The 24,247-nt window shown below is 36.0% G+C and overlaps 1 pseudogene; it reads right to left on the bottom strand.

Annotated features, from left to right (window-relative positions):
- Positions 1-4,688: 4,688 nt before the first annotated feature.
- On the bottom strand, positions 4,689-4,807 carry LOC118610288 (annotated as a pseudogene).
- Positions 4,808-24,247: the final 19,440 nt, after the last annotated feature.

The following is a 24,247-nucleotide window of genomic DNA, read 5'->3' as shown; positions in this document are numbered from 1 at the left end:
AGTGTGACTAAATCGTCTCTGTCATTTAAGACCAGGATGAGAATATAGTTCTCGAGAATGCAAAATAAATTGCACCTTTCCCTTTAACTCACCAGCAGGTTATTTGCCCACTTTGAAGTACTTACTCTCGTTCCTGTGTATTCCCAAGTGCCTGGTGCATTTTGACCCAACACAACTGCTTCTTGTGAATAGACTCATTCACACTGAGATGCCAGTGACTGATTGCGTTTTTCCTTATTACAATGGTAGTAGCAATTTCACAGAAATAAATACATTAATCTAAAAGGAGAAAATGATACTCTTAAGGTAGAATTTCATGTCAGGGAGAGTGAGAAGGAGAAAGGGGCTGGGGAGAAAGGGGGGTGGTCTGGAGGGAGGAAGGGAGAGTGAGAGCGAGACAGAATGAGAATGAGTAATGATTTGTTCTGTTGTTTCTAACAGCAAAGCAGATGATTGTCTGGGGTCATTTATCTGATAAGAGTATGACTGAAAATGGAAAAGTGAAGAACTTTTCTTTGCTCATTTAATCATTCAGTGTTCCATTTCCTAAAGCCCTTATATAATCAGCTCTCCTTTAAACTAACTTCTCATTGTTTAATGGATTACTACCAATTTATGGTGTGTGTATGGGGTGGGTGGGGGTTGGTATTAAAGCCTAATGCTGTGAACAACTGGCCAGACAGAGACACTCAAAACAGGGAGTGCTCTGATTAGAGGATCTTGGAGTCTGCAAACAAAATGCTGAAATCTATTTTACTTTTAATAAGCACAATAAAATCCAGGGCACCTATGCTAGTTTCAACATCAAGGTGGACTTTTGCACAGTGCTCCCTTTGGCTGCTGGTAGTGAATAAAATTTTTAAAATTATTATTAAACTAACATCTGCCAGTGATTGAGAATTGAACCAGGCAATGTCAGAGGCTATCTTTGTGAAAAGCAACACTGAAGATGGACCTTTTCAAAATGTATTTTTATGCAACTGGTGGATATTGTTTGTTAGTGTCTGTTATTTAAACTAAGATGACAATTCACATTTTAATCATAGTAGCTGGATTGATTGAAAAGGAGAAGAAAGATGGTACCTAAAAATCTTTATTAAGAAACAAACTTCCCTAGCTTAGGCAGTACTTTTAGGATACCTGGAAATTCCATCAAGGTATTTTCTTTTCTTTTCTTTTCTTTTTTTAAGGTATTTTCTTAAATGCATATTTTCCTCTGCTAAAATATATCATTGCCTTAAGATAACAGTGCATCAAACTTTGTTATGTGTTCAGCATGAATTCATCATCTTCGTATTAGACAGAGAAAGGCTGTCATCTTCATTTGAGCTATGAGGAAATATTCTCATATTTCCTTAAAAATGTCAATATTTCAAACAAAATGTATCTTAACCTGAGGGTGAACCATTTTCTTATGCAGTATTCACACTGTCCTATACTTTCAGGCAACCATTTTGATGGCAATATTATGAAAAAATATTTCTTCAGAAAAAAAAAAAAATCCTTCTAGTCCTATTGTCTGATTAGCCAAATCTCCTGACTTTCAATGTGTGATTCAAATTTTGTCTTTTATATAAAAAATTATTGACTGTCAAGTTCACATTGATTCTTCCTCTTTCTCACAGAGCCTCTTTCTTGGCATATTTAACATATAACTATGTTTTATCTTTATTTTCTGCATGTAAGTCTTATTTCCAAATAGATTCCCATATTTACTGAAAATAGAAACTGCCTCATAAGTTTTTAGTACCTCCTATAATGTATAGTGCTGAAGAGAATAAAGAATTGTAGAATTAGAAAATAAAATCAAAATAGAAACAAATTATATTAAGTGGCCATTGACCTTTTCATAATTGGGATAGTAATCTTTGTTATCTTTTTTTGTTACTGTTTTTGTTGAATTTGTTAGCTTGTTTGGTTTTTGCTTTGTTTCACACTCATATGTGAATTTGTTTAATACAGGAAACTTGGTCAAATTTTATAATAGTTTATTAATTATCATATCATTTTTGATAGAGAATTTCATGCAGTAACTAAAAGCAAAAACAAAATGTGCAGAGAGATCAAGGTAGAGTTTATGCCTACCAGCTTAATTTGGGTCTGAAATTAAACTCTTGACCCTCCTCTAAGACTTAACAACTCAAGATTCTTAAATTTACTCCTAAGAGTTGCATTTGTCAACATAATCATATTTTTAAATCAACTAACGATTCACTGCATAATGGTATTCTATTGTCAATTTTCTTTCTGATGTAACAAATCATCTTCTAATATTTTGTTAAATTAATATTTGTTATTTTGTTGGGGAATTTCATATTCCAGGTTAATTAGGGTGAGATACAGCTGTAAAAATAGCCAACTAGATGTGATTTCATTTGTACTGCTTTCCAGCATGTCAGCAACCAATGGCTTGGCCAGATCTCTAGTCACATACACCTTAAGTTTTAATGGTTACCATGGCAATGAAAAAAGGCATTACAAAATGCACAAGCTGTTAACATGTTGCAGAAGCCAAAAGAAAAAGCTAAGAATAAACTTCTGCAAATTCCTGATCGCACCACATATAAGGAAAACTGCTGTTAAACTAACGTCATGTCCTAGTCAAATAGCTCATTAATCTGAAGCCGAAGCTGCATATCTTTCCTCGGAGCTCTCCGTGAGCTGGAGCTGGGCCATCTCTCTGAGAACAAACGTGAGTGTGTCAGAGTGAGCAGGGGTGTGTGCGAAGCTGGCAGGGACAGAGAGAGAAAGAGAGTAAACAGGTCATAAATTGCATCTCAGCTACTTTATCAACAAAAAAAGACCATGTTTTCTAACAGAGATGACAGACAAGAGAATTTAGATGAATCTAATTTAGATAATTCTAAATTTTATTGGGTGAGTAAATCATTATAACTATAAATAGATGAGTGTTCCATTTGCTTTGGTTTTTTTTTTTTTTTTTTTTAGCCAGAACCCAGATATTTCGGCTGCAAGGAAACAAAATATATGCACCTGTAGAGTCTCCTGCCAGAAAGGAAGTATTGCTCCTGAGTGGGGAGTGTCTTCTCAATGATGTAGCTTCCAAAATAAAGACAGACAGAAAATAAAGTCTTTGGTTTGGGAGTATAAAACCACTCATGAAGACAAGTAGTAAGGTACCAGCCTTTATATTTAAAGAGGCATAGGTTCTAGAATAAACAAAGAACTGGACAGAGAGGCAGAACTCTTATTTTTTGATTTGTAGATCTAGACCCAAGCAGACAGGCAATGAGGTAGTTAATGAGATGAAGCATCTAATATGATACAGAAATGCAAGGGTGACTCATACTGTTTACATGCTTCCCCACGTCCCCAGATTTGTGGTTTCCAAGGAAGGGAGGTCATCGAGAGAAGGGGGAAGGTTGTCGTTCTGAATTAACATGCAGGTTATTGTGGGTACCACCCTTCCTTACATCAGTGTCTCTTGTGGTAGATTTCTCCTTGTTTCCACATGGTACTCAGCTCACACTCGGAAGCACCCTGTGTTGTGTTGTTTGTTGCATATGCTTAATTCTAAACCACCTGAAAGTCTAGTCCTTCCTTCCATCTCAGTCTCCATGAGGGGTAGGGGGCACGTCTCCCTCCAGTAAGGCCTGTCTCCACACTGCAATCCAAATGCGATCTCCCCCTTGTCTTCCAACCCGCAATAATACTCGATAGTACCCACTTTCGGCTTGGTGTCTGATTACATTCTGTTCTCTTTTGTCACCACTCATGGAAGACATTAAGGTCCAATTAAATTTATGATTTTGCCATCAGGCCTTCCTCAACAACCCCGACGTCTCATGTGTTTCAGGCTATTACTATAGCCACTGAGCAAGGTCCGTGCCTGAGAACGTCTTGTCTCTTCTCTTTCCTGTTATTAATTTTACTTCCTCAATTAGATTTTAGTCATTTAAGACCGAGATTTCATATTATTTTTTTTTCAATGTTCACTATACTTAAAACACTATGGTGCTTCTACTAAGTATACAATACATGCTCAATGAATTGACTTATATTTTAATCCCCAAAGACGATATTCTCTAGCATCACAGCATGTTTTGAAATTGTACTTTAAGACATGTTGTAAACTCAAAGACTGAAGTTATAGAGATACAGTAAATCAACATGAAACTCAAACCATGGTAAGATTATATAATTTTTTCCAATAATTTATAGAATTGGGTGGAACGAATATGACATGTCAACTACTCTAAACCCAGCCCTCTGTTAAAGCAAAGCTCATAATGCAGAGTGAGTTGTCCTAGGGTCACATACGTAGTTAAGCTGAGACTAGAAAACACGCTTCTTGAGGATCCCTCATATACCTTTCCCCTTATGCCCTACTGCTTGCCTCTGTTGTTATCTATGGGTTGTCCTATGCATGACCTATTATATTCAGTATATATAGTAGTGCCTGTCTGTTCTTTGGGACATATTTTCTTATCTGTTTTGAACTTTTCTGAGTAGAAAGCAGAGGACCCTTTTGCCTGAAGCATCTCTCCAGCCGATAACGTAGCTCCAAACTACTTACTCTCATACGATACTTGTTTCTTTATTAATCAAGAGTTTTTTTTTGTTTGTTTGTTTGTTTGTTTGTTTGTTTTAAGCAAGGCAACCCTTGGTTGACCTCACAGATTGCAAGAACCTTGTCAGCTTACAATCCCTTATTTTTTTATTTTTTACACCTTCAGCACCTGGTCTTCCTAGGTGGTCTCCCATCCAAGTACTAACCAGGCCCGACCCTGCTTAGCTTCTGAGATCAGACAGGATCGGACTTGTTCAGGGTGGCATGGCCATAGACTGAGATTTGTTTTAAACCAGACACTGTGTTAAGTTTGTGAGATACCAAATAGAAGTTATACCCATCTCTTCCCTTAAGAAGCTTTGTGGTCCAGTAGGAGAGAGAGCCAAGGAGAAATGTGAATCAGGTGCTTAGACTTCTGCAAAGATAATGGGAGGGACAATGAATAGAAGCGGTATCTCTTGGACCAAGTATTAAGTACTAGAAGATAGGCAGAGACTACAAATTAATCATTCCACAGAACGGACACAGTACATGCAAAGGGCCAGAGGTTAGGAGCAGTTTGAAAACTTAGAACTGAATTTAGGTTTTAGTTCATGTACTTTACTACGAGACAAGATGTAGTAGAAAGGCAGGCAACAGGCCTGGGGAAGCTTTGTGGTCAATGTCATGGCATTTCAACCTTAATACATGCAATATATAAACAGAACAGTGGCATAATTTTATTTATATTAAGAAGGACTTTCTATGGCAGTGTAGAATAAGGCAGTGTCGAAAGAAAATAATGTGAATATTTTATTGTGTGAGATACAAACTGTTCATAAACAGGGACACTTCAAACGGAAAGTAGTTATAAGCTCAGCTTTCAGTAGTCACAGCTTAGTTTATAAAGCATGCGTAAGGGAGTACATTTTTCATTACAGTTGGTTACTAGAAACTTATATTCCTTTTTACTGTATAAGCTGACTTATTTGTAGCTGATTGTCTGGGAAGCTATAAGTCACACAGACACTAAGAAAGCTTAAGTTTTGTTTAAGGTCACAGTCAGTGTTTGGAGTAGGGAAAGGAGAATCAGGATAGTTTTAAGTTTTGGTTACATGACTCTGATTGTTTGGTCAAGGGTATATTCAAACCATGACCTCTATTTTCGTTACTCTGTAACACTAGGTGTGGGCAGCAGCAGAATAAAAGGAGAAGAATTTGCAATCTATGACAGTAATCCAAATGAGATATATGAATTTATGAATAAATCTAGAAGCAACACAAATGGAGACAAGGGGGTAAAAAGCCAAATATTTATCAAAACAAAATTCTTATCAAACAAAGGGGGCTGAGGGAAACTTTCAAGTTGACACCCAGGTTTCTGGTTTGTGTTACAGTGAATGATGGTACCGTTTCCTGAAAAAGGAACACAGAATCAGGAATGAGTTTGAGAAAGAATGTCATTAATTCATTTTGGAATCGTGGGTTTATTGTGTCTGTGAGAGGCTTCCAAGAAGAGGCTAGATACAAGAACTTGGATCTCAGGAAAAAGGGCAATGCTGGAAAGACAGACTCTTGCCATCCATACAGAGATGATGATGAAATGAATTATCATGACACAGGTTCTTCCCCTTAGACAAATCAGAGCCAAATTCCTGGAGAAAGCAGGGTGTGTTTAAGTGTGGCCTACCATATAACAAAGTGCTTCCTCTTAACCCTGGCCTCTTACTTACTCTGTGTGAAGTCCACTTACTCTTTCCTATACACCTTTTTCTAAACTAAGGTTATTAGAAACTTCATATGTAACTCAGCTTCCTATTCATCTCCCCTTGGGACTCTAGAAGAATGAAAAGTCTTCATGAAAAAAAGAGAATAGGGCTCTAACGACATAATTTCATGAAAGAAATCAGTTCCCTTGCAGGTTAATGTAGGCAATAATAGCTGCTATTTATAGGAAGCTGAGGATGAAATTTGGACAGGGCAATGTGCCCATCATAACTATACTCCAAAGGTAGATCTCCATCCACTGATGCAAAAGGAGAATAGCCCACGCTTCTGCAACACTCACCATATTCTAGAAACTGTTCTAAGGACTGTGCATAGTCATTTAATCCTCATAATAATCCTTTGGTACTGTTCTTTTCCAATTTACAGATGACATACTGAGTTATGAAACAGTCAAGTAACTTGTACAAAGTCTACAAGGGAGGAGCTGTGACTCAATCCTAGAGAGTCTAACTCCAGATTCTGTGCTCTAATTGTTTCTAGAAAAAATGGGTTAATACGTAAGCATTTATTAAAGTAAGTAATGTTAGAGATCAAAGGCAAAATAGAGAAGCTAATTCAATGTTTCTTGACTTGCAAGTCATTTAATAACTGTATTTTTTGTTTATGAATTCATCAAAGACATCCTGGTGTTAATGGGGGCCAGGAGAAGGAATTTCCATATTCACTATATTCAAATAACTTGGAAATATAATATGCTCAATAAATTGAGGCAGTAATGACTGAGTAAAGCATTACTCCATTGTCAATGACAAGATAAATTAGAAAGAACATGGCTTGGAACTCAACTAAGATCTTTGATTATTATTTCTTTTTCTTCTTCTTTTTTTCCTCCTCTTTCTCCTTCTTCTTCTGTCAAGTATTAGTAGAATAACCTAGGGCAAATTAGTTTAGGTTTCAGAGAGTTTTAATTTTATCTGTGAAATGGGAACACTACTACCTGATTTATAGAGTGGATGGGTCAAGATTATGTGACATGGTTTATCTAAAAACTCCAGTTTAAGAAATAGTAAATACCATATGAATACTTGCTATTAGTATTACTCACATTAATCTAATGAAAAAACTAAGAGAAAACATAATTTGTCAGTTGATAATCACTTAGGCATACATATTTTATTGTATTACAAAACATACCTGGGCAAAACATAGGTTAGACATATTACTTGAAAAATGAAGCAGATGAGGTTCAGAGAGATTAATTTCTTAAAATCCCAAATCTAGTAATTTGCAAAGAATTACTACCTTAGGTATCTGTGATAAGAGTCAAAACAATCATTTCCCCCGCCTTTTGCTAAGCTGCAAGATTGCTCTTAAACCCAGTCATTTAACAGTCAACCTTTAGGGTTCTTGGCAAGTTAGGACAAACCATAGCAGTCAAGTTCCTTGAACATCTCTGCTAGGACCCACAACTCTTTGTCCTCCCACTTCCTATGTGCCATATTTACAAGTCTCTTTCCATGAAACAGCATGACTGAATTCTTAATGAGAGGGTAAGCAGAAGAGCCGGGCTTGCAGGCATGCAGCAGAAAGCTGCCCACTATCTTAACCATTTGCTCACAACAGATGAATTTGTCCTGGAGGGTCTCCTGTATCAAGTACTGACTCATCCTATCTCTGATGAGTTGTGTAATCTGATAAGATCACAGACCAAAGAGGAATGGCCAATATCCAATTCCAACTGAGTCTGACCCCTCTGTCCTCTGGGAGTAACCACAGAAGGTGTCCTTGCAGCCTACTGCCCCATGCCACATTTTCTAAGTCTACGCCTCAGCCTCAGGGAGAAGGTTCTAATAAAAAGCCCAAAGCACTCTGCTCCATTTCCTCAGGCAGCGGCAGTGAACACTCTCAAGCTGCTTTCAGCCTCCCAAATAAGTGAAATGTTTGACACAAAAGCATATGTTTTTTGGCAACTTTGTTTAATCCACATTTTAAGGGAAAATTGAAACTCCACAAGGTGCGAAAAAGATTAGTGGAACATTTCAGTATCTGGTGGAAAGCAGACCGTGTTCCCTCCTCCTTCTGTTCTCTCTCTTTTCCTTCATATGCAGATATTTGCTTTATAAAAGCTGCCATAGAAATGAATCTTTTAATTAAAAATCTGAGCCACCTAACTACAGAACAGAGGGAAATATCAAATGACATAGGATGCAGCAACTGTCTGTAATACAGACATGACACATGTCTGTTCTCAAGAAGGCTCGCTGCTCTCTGAAGTCATGTGCAGGTCACAGAATCAAAGGTTTGGGAGTTATAAAAATTTGATTTTTAAAGAAGTAAAATTTCTTACTACAGGATGAAAAAGTGACTCCCCCAGGAAGAAAGTTACTTTGCCAAGATTTGCATATCATTTTAGAGAATGCAGAGTCATAGACAAATGCTTTCGGAAATGACTGGACCGGTTTTAAAGACTTATAAATTTGGACATCAACTTATCTGAAAGATCCACGCAGACATTCCTTGTATAAAACAGATTTGGAAAGACCTAGGGCTACAATGGGGGTACCAGTATTGTGAAGGGTAAAGGGAAGATTGAATGAAAAGTCATCTATTTCCTTATCTTTCTTAGGGCATTGGTCCTACATGTATTATCTTACTGCCCTCTACAAAGACCTTGCGTGGTAGGAGAGGGGAAAGCTAATGCTGGAGACACAAGGCCAGTTTTCCTAGTGAGTTACTGAATTAAGACCCGAACCCTACAATGAGTCTTCAGGAAATAATACAACTAAAACTGTATTGGTTCTGAAAATATCGCATTTCAGAATAAATCATGAAATTGCTATTACATTTGACTTTTTTTTTTTTTTTTTTTTTTTTTTACAATTAGGCAATAATTTGAAAAGCACTGGGATGATTTAGGAAGCAACATAAGAACAAGGATTTGAAGCCAGGTTTGGTGGATTCAAATCTGAGACTCTCCTTCCACACATATACTTATTATGTGACTTTTGGCAAGTTATCTAACCTCTGTTTCAAAAATTTTTAAACGAGTATAATAATAATAAAATCTTCATACTGTATTGTAAAGATTAATACAGGTCAATTCTATAATTTTTATTATTACTTAAAGGTTTCAAACTGGAATTTTTCTGCATTTTTTAATTTTGGTAACATATATAACAAAATTTACCATTTTAATCATTTTTACGTGTACAATTACGTACATTCACAGTATTATACAACCATCACTCCTATACATTTCCAGAACTTTTTTTTTTTTTATCATTACAAGCAGGAATGCTATTATCCATTAAATAATGATTCCCAATATCTCTCTCCCATTGACAGCTGGTAACCTCGATTTTGCTTTGTGTCTTTATGAACTGGCCTATTCTAGGTACCTCATATAAGTATAATAGTACACTACTTGTCCTTTTGTGTCTGGCTTACTTTATTTTATATAACCTTTTAAAGGTCTACTCTTATGATAGCATATATACAAATTTCATTTATTTATATGGCTGAATAATATTTCATTGTATGTATATACCACATTTTGTTCACCCATTCATCTACCGATGAATATTTAGGTTGGTTTTACTTTTTAGCCTTTCCGAAAAATGCTTTGTGAAAAATTGATGTACAAGGATCAATTTATTCCCTCTTTCAATTCTTTTAGGTGTATACTTAGGAGTAGAATTTCTGGATCATGTAATAATTCTATGCTTCATTTTTGAGGAACCACCAAACTATTTTCCATAGCAACTGCACTATTTCACATTGTTACCATTGGGGGCTATTTGACCTTCGGTGTAACCCCAACGGAGGGGCACGGTGGATAATGGCGCAGAAGTGTAATTAGCATTTTCCTCCATTCTTCCTCACTGACACAGTGAAGAATCATAGATCAGTGGGATTTAGAAAAGATTTATTATAAGTTTATTTTAGAAAGACAGAGCACACTTCAAGAAGGCATCTGATATCAGTAAAGAGTGAGCTATAACAACCCCACAGAAGTGGTAATCTCTGAATTATACTTGGGCCATGATGGGTGTTTCCAAAGGCAATCTTAGGTGATTGGCAAATTAGGTCATTTTGATTGACACTTGGCTGCTATATAACACTCTGCCTATTGCACATGCACTTACCCAGAATTCAGTCTGTTATAATTAAATTCATGAACTTCCAGGCATAAACATAGTGTTATAATGCCAGTAACATGAGCATTAGATTATAGTAGGCAGGTTAGACTGGTGCTTTTCTGTGCAGCTGTCTGTAGCCAGTATAGGCCAACTAAGATTAGGACCCTACTGTCCTTTGTCTCTGGGGATGCAGGAGGAATTCTCTAACTGCCAACAGGGTGTTCTTTGGGCAGTCTCTAGGTTGGGCCCCTATCTTTTTTTCCCCTGTCGCTCATGTCTGACTAGTTGCCTAACAACATTCCCACCAGCAATGCAGAAGGATTTCAGTTTGTCCACATCTTCTTTAACAGTTTTTTCCCCCATTTTTTAAAAAAATAGTCATTCTAATAGGTGTGAAGTAATATCTAATTGTAGTTTTGCTTTGCATTTTCTTAATTGCAAAAATGGCTGAGCATCTTTTCAGGTGCTTACTGGACATTTGCATATCTTCTCTGAATAAATGTTTATTCATATCTTTTGCTCAGATTTGAATTTGTTTGTTCGTTTTGTTGTTTGGGTTATATAAATTCTTTATATATTCTGATATTATTGTCTTTTCAGGTATATGACTTGCAAATATTTTCTCCTGCTCAGTAGGGTGCATTAGCACTCTTTAGATAGTGTCCTTTGGTGCACAATTCTTTTTAATATTGTAATCCAGTTATCTATTTTTTGTTGTTGTTGTCTGCATCTTTCAGGTTCTATCCAAGAAATCATCGTCAAATCCAATGCCATGAAATGTTTTCCCTATGTTTTCTTTTAAGAATTTTATAGTTTTAGGTTTTATACTTAGGTCTTTGATCCATTTTGAGTTAATTTCCCTGTATGGTGTTAGATAAAGATTGAACTCCATTCTTTTGCTGTGGATTGTCAGTTATCCAGTACCATTAGTTCAAAAGACTGTCGTTTCTTCATTAAGTGATCTTTTGGCACCCTCACCAAAAATCTATTGACCATATATCCCAGAATTTATTTCTGTAGCCTCCATTCTATTCCTATTCTCTTCCTCTATTCTCTTTCTATTTTCTTCTATGGCTGTCTTTATGTCAGAACCACACTATTTTGAATATTATAGCTTTGTAATAAGTTTTGAATTCAGAAAGTTTGATTTCTTCAACTTTATTTTATTACAGATGGTTTTGGCTATTTGGAGTCACTTGAGATTCCATATGAATTTTAGGATTTTTTTTTTTAATTTTAAAAAGCTGTTGGGATTTTGATAGAGATTTCATTGACTTTGTAGATCATTTGAGTATTATTATTTTAACCTTACAGCTCCTAATTTATTAATGAGTACATTTTTCCAGTTATTTGTGGCTTGTTAATTTCTTTTAGCAATGATTTGTAATTTTCAGCATACAAGTTTTACCTCTCTGCTTCATTTCTTTTCCTAAGTATTTCATTCATTTTGATGCTATTGTAAATTTTACTTAAAATGTCTGTTTTTATGAAGATTCTGATTTTTATTTCAGGCACTGAGTCTTACTTAGGTAACTGTAATCTTGGCTAAGTCATACCCCTTCACTAGTCAACAGTCACCAAATTTAGAAGTGCCTTGGGAAGCTTATTGGAAAGTCTCAGGGCTACTGTCTCCATAAAAACTCAGTATCCCTAGCTTATTTTTTTAATGCAGTAGCTTCAGTTAAGAGCTTAAGAGCACTTAATATTTAGTCAACATTAGAAGGAGGGTAAGAATGTGAGCATTGACTCTGTAAAATCCTCTCAGAGAACCGAGGCTGGCTTGGTAAAGGAAACTGACTTTGTCCTCAGTTATAGTAACTATGTCTCATAGATAATCATGACTCTGGGAAAAAAAGATTGACTCACTTATTTATTATGTTTTGAAAGTTTATTTACATCATTCCTTGGTTATTGAGTTATTTGTACAAAGTTTGGAGGTTAACATATTTAAAAAAAAATAATTTACCTGCAAATGAATTAATTGTATCTTCTTTAGAAGTGGAAGAACTACTTTAGGGGTGATTTTTGTGCCAATTTTCCCCCAGTATAGCAGTGATGACATTTTTAAGCATCGTTAAATTTGTATGTTGATGAATAAATAAAAAATGTCAGATCAAATGATAATTATTTATATAAATGGCTATCTAATCATGATTGTGATAAAATATATTCTTGTAAGAATAATTATTAACCATTTTAAGTTCCTTTATTTAGTTTATAAAATAACTTACTTTACATTTGAAACAATTCATGCTTTAACATATTAGTTTTCTGGTGATGTTGTAACACATAGTTAGTAGCTTAAAAACAATACAATTTTATCATTTTGAAGTTTTAGAGGTCAGAGGTCTGAAATGGGTGTCACTGGCCTAAAATCAAGATGTCAACAGGGCTGTGTTCCTTTCTGAGGCCTCTAAGGGACAACTGTTTCCTTACTTTTTACAGCTTCTAGAGGTTGTTGCAATCCTTGATTTGTGGCCCTATTCTTTCATCTCTAAAGCCACAAGAGAAATTTGGGTCTTTCTTAAACTGCCATCTCTCTGATTCTCTCTCTTGACTCCCTTTCCATTTATAAGGACCCTTAGGATTACGTTAAAACTACTCTGACAATCCATGATAATCTCCCTATCACAAGGTCAACTGATTAAGAAATTTAAATCCCTCTGCAAATGTAATTTTTCTTTATCTTGTAATCTAATGTAATTCTAATTCCCAGGATTAGGATATGGACATCTTTGGGGGCCATTTTACGTGCTTACCCCAACATTAAACATACTACACATTCTATCTATCTATCTATCTATCTATCTATCTATCTATCTATCTAATCTATGTATCTCTTCTCTCTATATGTGTGTGTGTGTGTGCGCGCACGGATGTGCGCATGCTAGAAATATGCTAGAAAAAATCTTGCTCAAATTTCTTCATTTATGAGGAAACTAAGACTTAGAGAATGAAAGTGACTTGCCCAAGGCTATCCTCCTAGGTGTTTCTCACCCCCATTAAATATTGTTCCCACAAACTACCAACAAGCAGGTCACCTCTCCTTTCTCAGCCCTTTAAACAACAGAATCTCATCTTTCATATACAAAGATTTAACTGCAACTGTGATTTTTTTTTCAATTTCTATCATTTACATGTGCATAGCTATCATGTTGTCTAATTCCTGAAATTCCCACCAATAATTTTTTAAATGTTAAGGGGGAAAAAAGTAAATGAAAAGTAAGTCAAATTCTGGAACATCTACTAGAAATAATCCTAAAATATATGGCTATCAGATGTGAATGTGATCAATTCTCAGTGGAAATGGGTAACTCCCCAATAATAAGGGCGTCCCAGTTCTATTGGTCTCCCATCTAAACAGTTTTTACTCAGGAAAGCAAACATGCCACAGTAAAAGGGTATTTCCAGACTAATCTTTGACTTTTCTATGACTATGTAATAAAAAGAATGTATGGACAGCAGGAGACAAAGTATTTTAATCTTGCTATTCACAGTAACAAGAAAACATTCCTTCCTTTCCTCCAGAAACCCCTTTTTATTTGCTCTAGTATTCAGGAAGAAACATGTTGATTCTAATGACAGTAATTACAAAAATCTACAAATCACAGATAGAAATAGATACTTTATTGCAATTCACTTTTCCCATCTTGCAAATAGTCTGAAGTACTCAAAATATATTAAATGAAAGTTCGCGACTACAAAAAATTAAATGATAATTATATCATTTTCTTCTCAAGGTATATTTAATTGAAGGGTGATTGTTCTTCATGTAAATGCATTATTTTAGAATATAAGGAGGCCATTTAGGATTCCACAGTATAGCGTACAATCCGGAAAATATGAATTGCTTTGTAATTTAAAGCCTCTGAACAACATGAATCTTCTTTATCAAAATTGTAAACTTGGCAAGACTGCAGAATCCATGGTTGATGGTATCACAATACTCAACCAATGTGTTTGAGCAGGAGTTTGGAGACAGAAAATAAAACTTCTTGGCTTGAGTTTGCAGGAACCAAAATGATAAAATATTAAAGTTGGAAAGAATTTTAGAGTATTAAAATACAATTCTCATATTTTTAATTGAAGATATTAAACTCCCCAAATTTAAATGACTTACATAGTATTCTAAATTTAGTATGTATTGGAACATGGATGTGTATTAGAATAATATTTGAGTGCTTTTTATCATATGACCTGTCCAAAGCTAGCATGTGCTCACACATTTAGATAACTCTCATCCTATGCTCAAAGGAAGACCATGTTCTTACCTTTAATAAATTTAGACCGTAACTACAGAAGCAAAACAAACTTACAATAGAGACAATAGAAGACACTTGATAGTGAAAAGCATGAGGTAATTTTCTTAGATCAGAATTTATTGTCATTTACCAAGGATATTTCATCACCCTCACAACCAAATCCTCAGATCCCTTCATGCCCATTGTCTGCAGAATTATCTTTCTGATAATATCTAAGTTTTAATCAGTTAATAGTAGTGTATGCTCTCCACCACATATTAGGACAGTTCTTCAGTATGCTATGCCAATCCTTTCTTACTCTGCTCACTAGTGGCCATGTCCTACCACTCTCCCCATGTAGTACTGCTCAGCATCTCACACCATTCATTGTTGCCTGCCCACATCACACCGTTTCATTCTTCTGATTTGTTCATGTTAGTTACATAGCAGGATCTTCAGGCTATGGAGACATTTACTTCAAATGTCTTGTTTCTGGCCTTGGAATTTGGGAGATAATGTTTAATTATATGTTCTCCAAGGGTTGTTCATACACAAACATTCTAGGACTATGTTGAAGACAATGACTGTAACAAGGATTCAGCACAGAAGACATTTTTCCATTGGCATAGTTGGGGATGATTTCATATAGGAGATAAACAGAGAATGAAAGATATACCATAAAATTATTTTATAAAAGTGATTTTAATGTGGTCTGAAATAGTTTTTACACTTTAATTCTAGAAGACTTAAATGAAGTGACAACGTAGCATACTTTCCCTTAAACTGTCAGGGCCTTCAAGTGACTGTCCTATACACTATCTCCACTGTGACATTAGCCAACATGCCAATAACGACCCAGTATTTTACACACGGTATTAGAACGACTTCCAGGTAGATAAGTTCCAAGGAAATATGATCAAAGAGTCCCTCCCTAGGCTCATAATTCCCACAGTCTTTATTTAAGGATTTCCAAACTCACGGGCCCTGTTCCTCGTCAGCCTGCTTCTCTAGGCTAGCTTTCCAAGTGCTTCTTTTTCCTTTTGTCTTACCAGTAATATGGCAGTGTTCTCCAAAGACCAGAAATCCTTCAACTTTGTAAACTTGATTGATTCTAGGGACGCCGTAGAAAATTTTCTCAGCCTAATTCACATTTCTACTTGTGATGCACCCTTAGCATCTTTCCAATTTACACCTATGGTATGTAGCTCACAACTTTAAATTTTGGGCTAACTCTACTACAGCTTCTTTTAAAGCAATGTCCAGCTCCAACTCTTTTTTTATGAATTAAAACCTTGTCCATAATCCCACTGAGGCCTGTAGTATACTATAATCAGTTAATTCAACCAACCTTACAGAAATCTCCTTAGTTATACATGAGTACATTTTATCAAGTATTGATTTATGAATGCTGAAGGTATGCTTCAGTCACCATTTATATGCTTGGGTTTTATCATCTCCAATGGAGTGACAATCTACTCTAGTAATACAGTCTCTACTATTTAAAATTCTATACCTTTTATCTGATTAGCCCATTAACCATTATGATCCCCAGGCTGTAGAGATTTTAAGATAATTAAGTATTTCTCAATAGTCCTAGGCCTTTGGTCATGGAGTCTTACTTTCATTTGTAGTGATGAATTCAGTGAGAAGCAATTGTCAAAATTCTGGACTGCAATGAAAGCAGATGGCAACTACCTTCACCAGCACAACCCATAAGGAAGAGAGTTGCACTCACAAATTAGAGGGGTTGTCCAAATTTTTTATTCCACATGTTTCCCACTGACCAAAAACTTTTTATGCAATTAATGTTTCTATTCATTTTGTGATACATTCTCTTTCTTGACAAGTTTATGAATTTTTATAGTTTCAACTTTCACCAGAAGTTAATGATGCTTAACTGTCTATACATGTCCTATAGAAGTCCAACACTCAACCAGTTAAACCCTTACTCTTTATTTTTACTTCTACTCCTACTCTTTTAGCCACACTATTTACCAGATCTCACAAAAAAAGGATCATAGTTCTAAAATGTTTCTTAGTCAAGCACAGATCTCCATTTTCTCTGTTTTCTGTAGGCTGCTTTAACATGGACCCTGATCAACTTGTAGTGATTTAAAAAAACATGAATCTGAAGCCAAATGGCCTGTTACCACTTAGGTCGAATTACTTAAGTCCCTGGGCTGCCAGTTCCTTTCATATAAAACAGAGATAACAAAAGTATTCACTTATAAAATTGTTTCAGAAATTTAAGGTACTAATACATTTAGCAGGCTTAGAGTACAGGGTGGCATATAGTAGTAAGCACTGAACAAAAATCATCTGTTATAGTCATCCTCTGAAATGTTTCCCTAACTTCAGCTTCTCCTGTGTAACTAATCAACAATTCTCACCAAGAGAAAGGTGGTATTTTTAAAACAAAGATGTGAGCAGCGATCCCCCGCCTCCCCCCGCCCCCCCCGACACACACATACACACACTTGCTGTGCCGTTCTCAGCTGTGTGGATCTTTTCGATGTTTTACCCAAGGCTTTCACATCCTGGCTTTGACATTTCACCCTCTATTCCCAAACATGCCCTGCTCTTTCACCCCCTCACACTTTGCTCAAACTAGAGCTTATGTTTGAAATGTGCGCACGGCCCCCGCTTTGCCTCTCAAAACCTAACTTGTCTTTCAAGACCAAGCACAATCATCAGTTTTCTGAATTGTGCCCTGACCTTTCCCTCAGTCAGAATTAATTTTTCTCATATTTAAACTTCCACAGCACTTTTAGCAGACATTATTGTAGCAGTTACCAAAGCAGGAATTGCACTGTGGTTATTTATTTACACTTCTGCTTCCCTTTCTGTGAAGACTTCCATGATCAGAATGCTAGAGATGCCATCCTATCCATATGGGGTCACTCACTCATGTGCTATGTCTGGAAGAAGATATTATATTTTCTATTTATGGAAATAAATGTATATATACATATATACATACATGCATACACACACATATAACTATATATTAGTCTTCTCTCTCATTGGCTCTGCAACAAAATGAAAAACATATCACAATATATTTTTGGAACTTCCTAACAATAAGTTGAAAGAGCAGAACTGCTCCTAATGGGTAGGAGGAATGTTTGATGAAAAGGTTGGGGGCATGGAAAAAATGAGCAGCAATATTAGTAAAGATAGATTGTCCGTTTTCAACTTTTTCTAATCTCTACCTTTGAACTTAATTCTAAAAGAAGTTAGTTTGTTAAATTTATAAAGCACTTTTGGGTCTTAAAATAGCCTCATGAGGATGACATGGCAGATACTATTCTCATTAGCAAGTACAGAAACTAGGTTTCTTCTGAGAGGTTGAATGTCTTGTATAAATTGACCAAATTAGAAATTAATAGAGATAAGAATAGAACCCAGCTTCCTCATGATTCGGGTATCACACAAGTTGGTGCTCTTTAGGCCCAAATTATACAGAGGGAGGAAATGGAGACTCAATATAGAGGTCATTCCTCCTCTTCTTCCATATAAGTTGATTTTCATGGGTATTTGAAGAAAAATGCTTATGTTTTCTTGAGCCGTGTTTAACAAAGCATTAAAACAATATATCGAAAGGTGAAAAGATTAGTTAGCAAGCCTATTTTTATTATTTGTTAAATTATTTTGACTGCATCAATAGCATATGTAGAATGCAGGGGATCTTTTCTTTCTAACGAGCTGTATTTATCCTTCAAAACTCGACTTCGGTTTTATCTTAGCTATGAAAATTTCTTCTGACTGCTAAAGCCAGCACTGACATTTCTCTCCTGAAACTGAATAGTATAGTAGCACAATGAATAAACTAGAACTTGCATTGTTCTCTTTTTTTCTAATAATACATCATGACATATTATTTTGCTTAATAATTTAAAGTAACAAAACACCATTACATATATTATCTTGTTTATTTAGCACAACAATCCATAGGTATTGCATAAAAAAAAAACCAAACAAACAAACAAAAAAAAAACACTAGTCCTTTTTTTAGTTCCCTGGTAAGAAACTTTCTTGGAATTATGTAAGTGATAGGAATGTCTTTATTATTCATGGTGTGACCCTGAAGTCACGCCTGAGTTTATGCTAATAAGGTAACTCATGATAGGCCTTTACATAGTTTCAGGATGGGGCTGGCCATGTTGGAAAAACTTTAAGCTATGTAATATCAACCTCTAGAGAGGTAAAAAGGGTTTAAGCTTCAATCACATGGCCAATTATTAAATCAGTCATGCCTCTATAAGGAAATATCAATAAAACCTCTGGACACTAAGGCTCAGGTGACCTTTCTAATTTGTTAGTACATTGACATGCTTTGAAAGCGATGTTCCCTGATTCCAGGGAGAGAAGACTTGAAAGCTTCATCTTCATGACCATCCTAGACCTTACCTTACGGGTTTCTCTTTTGGCTGGTCCTGATTTTTGTCCTTTATAATAAAACTGTTATTGTAAGTATAGAATTTTACTGAGTTCTGTGAGTTGTTCTTAAATTATTAAGAACTGAGGTGATAGTGGGAGCTGCCAGATTTGTTGCCATTTGGTCAGAAGTGTGGGTTTCTGGAAACCCCAGAATGAGTGATTAGTGTCTAAAGTAAGGGCAGACTTGCTAGGGGTCTGTGCTTTTAACTCGTGAAGTCTGTACTAACTCAAGATAGTGTCAAAATTGCATTGTAGCATTGTAATGGGGTAATGAAGTATGGGGAAAAAAATCAGAAAACATACTTTTTTATAAATGCAGTAACTGAAGGCAAGAGGGGTTAGATAACTTAACCAAAACCAAAGAGTAACTGTGGGTGAATTAGTGCTAGGCTTTCATTTCATTACTCTTATCACTCTTCCATGCTCTCAGTCAGTAATGTTGTTAGCTCTATAGAATTTAAAGGCAGAGATTACAACCTTTCCCGTGAATTTGCCACAATGACCAGTATATGCACAGACAAATACAGTATGTAATCAATGTAAACATTTTTATTAAGTTCATTAATTTCTTAGTTAAATGCTTTTGCCTATAGAACACTTGCCATGACTGGGATTGCATTTAGGTTGAGAGGGCACATATAAGTTCGAAGGTGAACAAAAGAAAATAGATATAAGTCCCTGGCAAATGTGGGAGCAGTCAATTCCAAATTTGTAATTAAAATAGATTTTCTTGGGGTTTTTAAAAGACATTTGAAAATAATTTGTCATGCTGTCTTCCTTTACTAATCTTGTTGGTATTCAGAGATATTGGGACACTATTTGTCTTGTTTCCTGAGACTAGCATGTGAGATCAATATTGTGGCGCTGCCTACTCAAAAAAAATTAACCACTCCCCACCACACACACACTCCCTCTGAAAACATATATCTCCATCTGGGCTGTGCATTGTGGGATTCATCCTCATCAGTTAGATGACCCTGAAATGAGATCACCTACCTGTTTTCCAAAGAGAATTGAACCATCTTCAGGTAGAATTGATATTAGTCCAGTAGCCACTTGAATTTGATAGAACAGATCAGGCAGAAGTGAGAGGGGTTGTCATCCTATAAACAGAGACTGTCTCCTTGAGATGTCTGATCCTCTACCGAATCTATTCCTATGATGCTCTGATAAGAATGTTATTTGAATTCACACAACCATTCTGCCCCTGGAGATGGAAAGAGCACCCCTGAGAAATTAGCTTCCAGAGAAAATTGTCTCAAGCAATTTCTTTTTTTGTTTCTTATTCTATAGACTTCTTGAGATGCATATTTTTCCCTATTAATCTCAAACTTGTATAAATTAGCAGTATAATGATGTACAATCTGAAAAATAGAATAATTTCTTTTACTTCAATCATGTTTTCTATTTCATGAACTAGTTGCCAAGGACTTATTATCTACAATCCTGGCATTTCTTTTTTAAATTTTTTGAGCCAAAATTCATCATTTCTGAGTATTTTCAAGATAGGGAATCTGAAAGTTTTATTCTGATCATTAATCAGCCCCCTCCAATTAAGCTCAATTACATCCTATAATCATTGCTATAATTATTGATTGATTAATCTTTCAACTATTAATTAAAACTCTTAATTAAACTTTTTCTGATGTTATTTAAGCTAAAATATAATTATATCATTTCCCTGGTTTATGCAACATGTCCTACTAGCCTTATGGCACAGTCATAGCCCACTAGTTATGAATCACTCAATAGCAGAATCTGAGAATGAGTGAAATAATCTCCTTTATACCCACTTCTTACACATATATGCATGTGTGTGGATACACTCAAGCTCATGGGTTAAAATGTTGAGAAGAGTAGGCAATGCAAAGTAGTTAAATATAATAAGAATCTCAGAACTGTAGATAGAGGCAGAGTTTTTCACAAACTTAATAGGATGGAATCAGGACAGGGACAGGACAAGAAAACATAAATTTGCAAGGTATTCACGTTTATCATGTACCATCCCACCTCTCAGCCTTACCCATGGGTGTTTGCAGGAGAGAGGCAGATTTCCTTGTATGAAGCTACCAATGTGGCCTTTGTGTGAAGCTGGGATTACTAGTTTGGTGGAGAAAAAAAAAATTGACAAGGAGTAGGGAAGAAGAGTAACATATATCCAGCAGAAATCATATTCCAAAGATTTTAATTCTTCCTCACTTTTCAATCCTTTCAAAAACCCTAAGGAAATAATTATGCCCATTTTATAGATGAGAAAATAGAATCATAGAAATTATGGTTTGAACCCATACATATCAAATTTCTAATTTGTGATAATATTCTTGATTGCTTATGTGAAATGTGCTGGAAAAAGCAAGAGCACTTGTTTAATAAAAGAGGACATTTTTGGAATCACATAACTGGGGCACGAATATTAGAAACTTCTCTGATAGCTTGTGACCAAGGCCAAGTGACATGCACACTTGGAGTCTAGGGTTCCTAATCTGTAAATTGGGAATAAAAAAAATATCTTGCAGAATTTTTTCAGAACTGATGGCTATGTATGGTACACAATGTGTTCTCAATGGCTACTATGAAAGGCCCGTCATCAGTGCTACATATCATTTGCTACTTAATGGACCCTTTTTCTAAACTTACTAGATCTTGTTTTCAGTCCTGGTTTTGCTACTGACCACTGCCTAACTCTAAGGAAGCTATGACACACCCACATACTCCACCCTCCATCTCTGTCTATTGGGACTCGTAGATTATTAGAAACAATCTTAGAAATCCCATAGACCAGCCTCTCATGCCACGAAGAGGATACTAAGGCTCGGAGAGGGTTAAGGTCTTGTCTGTAGTTGCACTGCTAATTACTGACAGAATCAGGCCCCTAGACTCCCAGTTCAGAGAACTCTTTCCACCACTCTACATTGTCCCTCAAGCTAACATTTGCCCTACATTTTTTACAGGGTTGTCATGAGGATCAAATATGATTAAATATGGGAAAGTGCTTTAAAAAGTGCAAAATTATGCACAAGAGAAAAGCATTACTATTAATGGGTTTCTTACTTGGTTTCTTTGGGAAGAAATGAAGTGTTATTTAAAGTGGCTGTAAAGGCTGTTTTAACTGTGGAATGCTATGAATTTGTGTTATTATTTTCCTCCATGAGTGTGCCAGGCCTGCAAAGGAACCAGTAGAGTACGTTTCACCTATATTATAAGAAATTGTATCTTCGATAGGATGCTTTTCTGACATGATGATTCAAGTGCAAATAGCTTTTTGGGGAAGTGATCCCAGGAAACTTCATTAAGGGAATGAAGAAGTAAGACAAGAAAGGGGAAGAAACCAATAAATTATGTTATTAAGCATGTTCCTATTTAGGTAGTTTAAGCTTCGTCCTACTGGAAAACACTGGATTTTGGTCTAAAGAGTTTGTATCAGAGGCATCCCACCCAAGGTGATGACCGTGCTATTTATCCATAAATTCACATCAGCCGTTGCTTAAGGACATGTCACAGGAGGCTTTACTTCAACAGTACTTTGCTCACAGGACTGAATGGGCTCCTATAAGCAAAGAAAATCCTGAGACATATTAGCTACCAGTGCTTCTGATTCAAGTCTTGCTGGGAAAGATGAGTGTTGAGGTAATATGATCCTTCAGTACCAACAATCTCTATTTTGTGATCCCTTAAGAAAAACCAAGCTCTCTGCTTGCAAGATGTCAGCAAACTCGTGCATACATACTTTGCCCTTATTTAGGTCAAATCAAAGAAGGACTGTATAAATAGGGATTGCTTGGGTATAGAATAGTAAAAATGATGTTTGTGGTTGGCAGAGAAGCCTGGCTTTATGGGGACTGCCTGTTGTTTCCTGTCCCTCATCGTCTATGTGTATTCTGAGTGAATATTGTGTCTCCTGAGACGAGTCAGTTAATGGGCCTCAAACATAAGCTGTAAAATGAGATATTATTGCATTGCTACAAGCAGACCTTTAGGTTCCCTTTCTTCTGAATATGCAACGCCATTCCTTCCTATATCTCCAGCTGTCAGAAATACTTTATAAGAACTGCCAACTAGGGTTAGTGTCCCTCTGCTCCGCCTCCTTACTATTTCTTTTAAACATTTCCATTTCTTAGTCTTCAGCTTTCAGTTAGCTCTTAGTCGGAATAACAATATAAGAAATTTATACATGTAAAAATATGAGTGCTAGGTAAGAATTTATAGTATTTCTCTTTCCACAAGTTAGTGCGTTTTTGCAGTAGGTTCCCAGAAGTCTGAAAAATGGACTAAAAAAAAAATTGATACTGAATGGAGAGCTTTAGGCACTAAGTAGGAAACTAGCTACTCTGTTTATGCCTAAGACATTGTTGAGGTGCCATAGAAAATGTGGCTTGCGGATCTTTTTCCAAGCGGCTGATTAAGAAAAGCACAGACGTCACAGAGAGTCGACTCATTTCCTTCATCTGGAATGCCATTCCTTCACTGCAGAGCTGATCCCTGAAGAATCAGTTCGTCATCTCTTCCTATAGTTGGTCTGATAATACCACCCCTTGCTCATATTAATTTTCACATACTTTCCATTTTTTGCTATTCTTTCATAAGCAATACTTTTTACTCCTAGAACCAGATCGTAAGTTGCTTGAGGGCAAGAATTATATTCTATTTACAATAAAATAGTGTTAAAATGTGAACAGTCACAGATATTACCTCATTTGCCTTTAGCAATAAATTTGTGAGGGGATTATTAGTAGGCTGATTTGATTGGCTGAGGAATCAGATTCAAGGAGGTGAAAAGACTTACTTTCATCTTTCCATACTCTTTTTATGATGTCCCGTGTGCCTTGAAGATGCAAGTTGTGGAAAAGAGTATGGAGCTTTATGTCTTCTTTCACAAAAAGTCACACGCCATTTTGTCTCCATTACACAGACATCACATGAAGTCCTGTAGAATATAAGAAGTGTGTGCACTGGAGTTACAAGATCCAAGATTAAGACATTGTCCTGCCACTTACCAGCCCTCTACAAGTCTGACCCTGTATTTCATTGCCTGTAAAGTGAGATAATACTTGCTCTACCCCCTCATAAAGTTTTATAGGCTCAAATAAAATGATGAATGTGGAAGCACTTACCATAGTTAAGCACATACCACAGTTACTATGACTGTGAACTTTGGAGTGAGATATGGGGTTAAATACCTGCCCATCACT

The sequence above is a fragment of the Rousettus aegyptiacus genome, unplaced genomic scaffold (assembly GCF_014176215.1).
Source record: "Rousettus aegyptiacus isolate mRouAeg1 unplaced genomic scaffold, mRouAeg1.p scaffold_m13_p_12, whole genome shotgun sequence".
NCBI lineage: Eukaryota > Metazoa > Chordata > Mammalia > Chiroptera > Pteropodidae > Rousettus > Rousettus aegyptiacus.
Note: the sequence above shows the minus strand (reverse complement) of the source record. Positions and strands in the feature narration are given on the sequence as shown.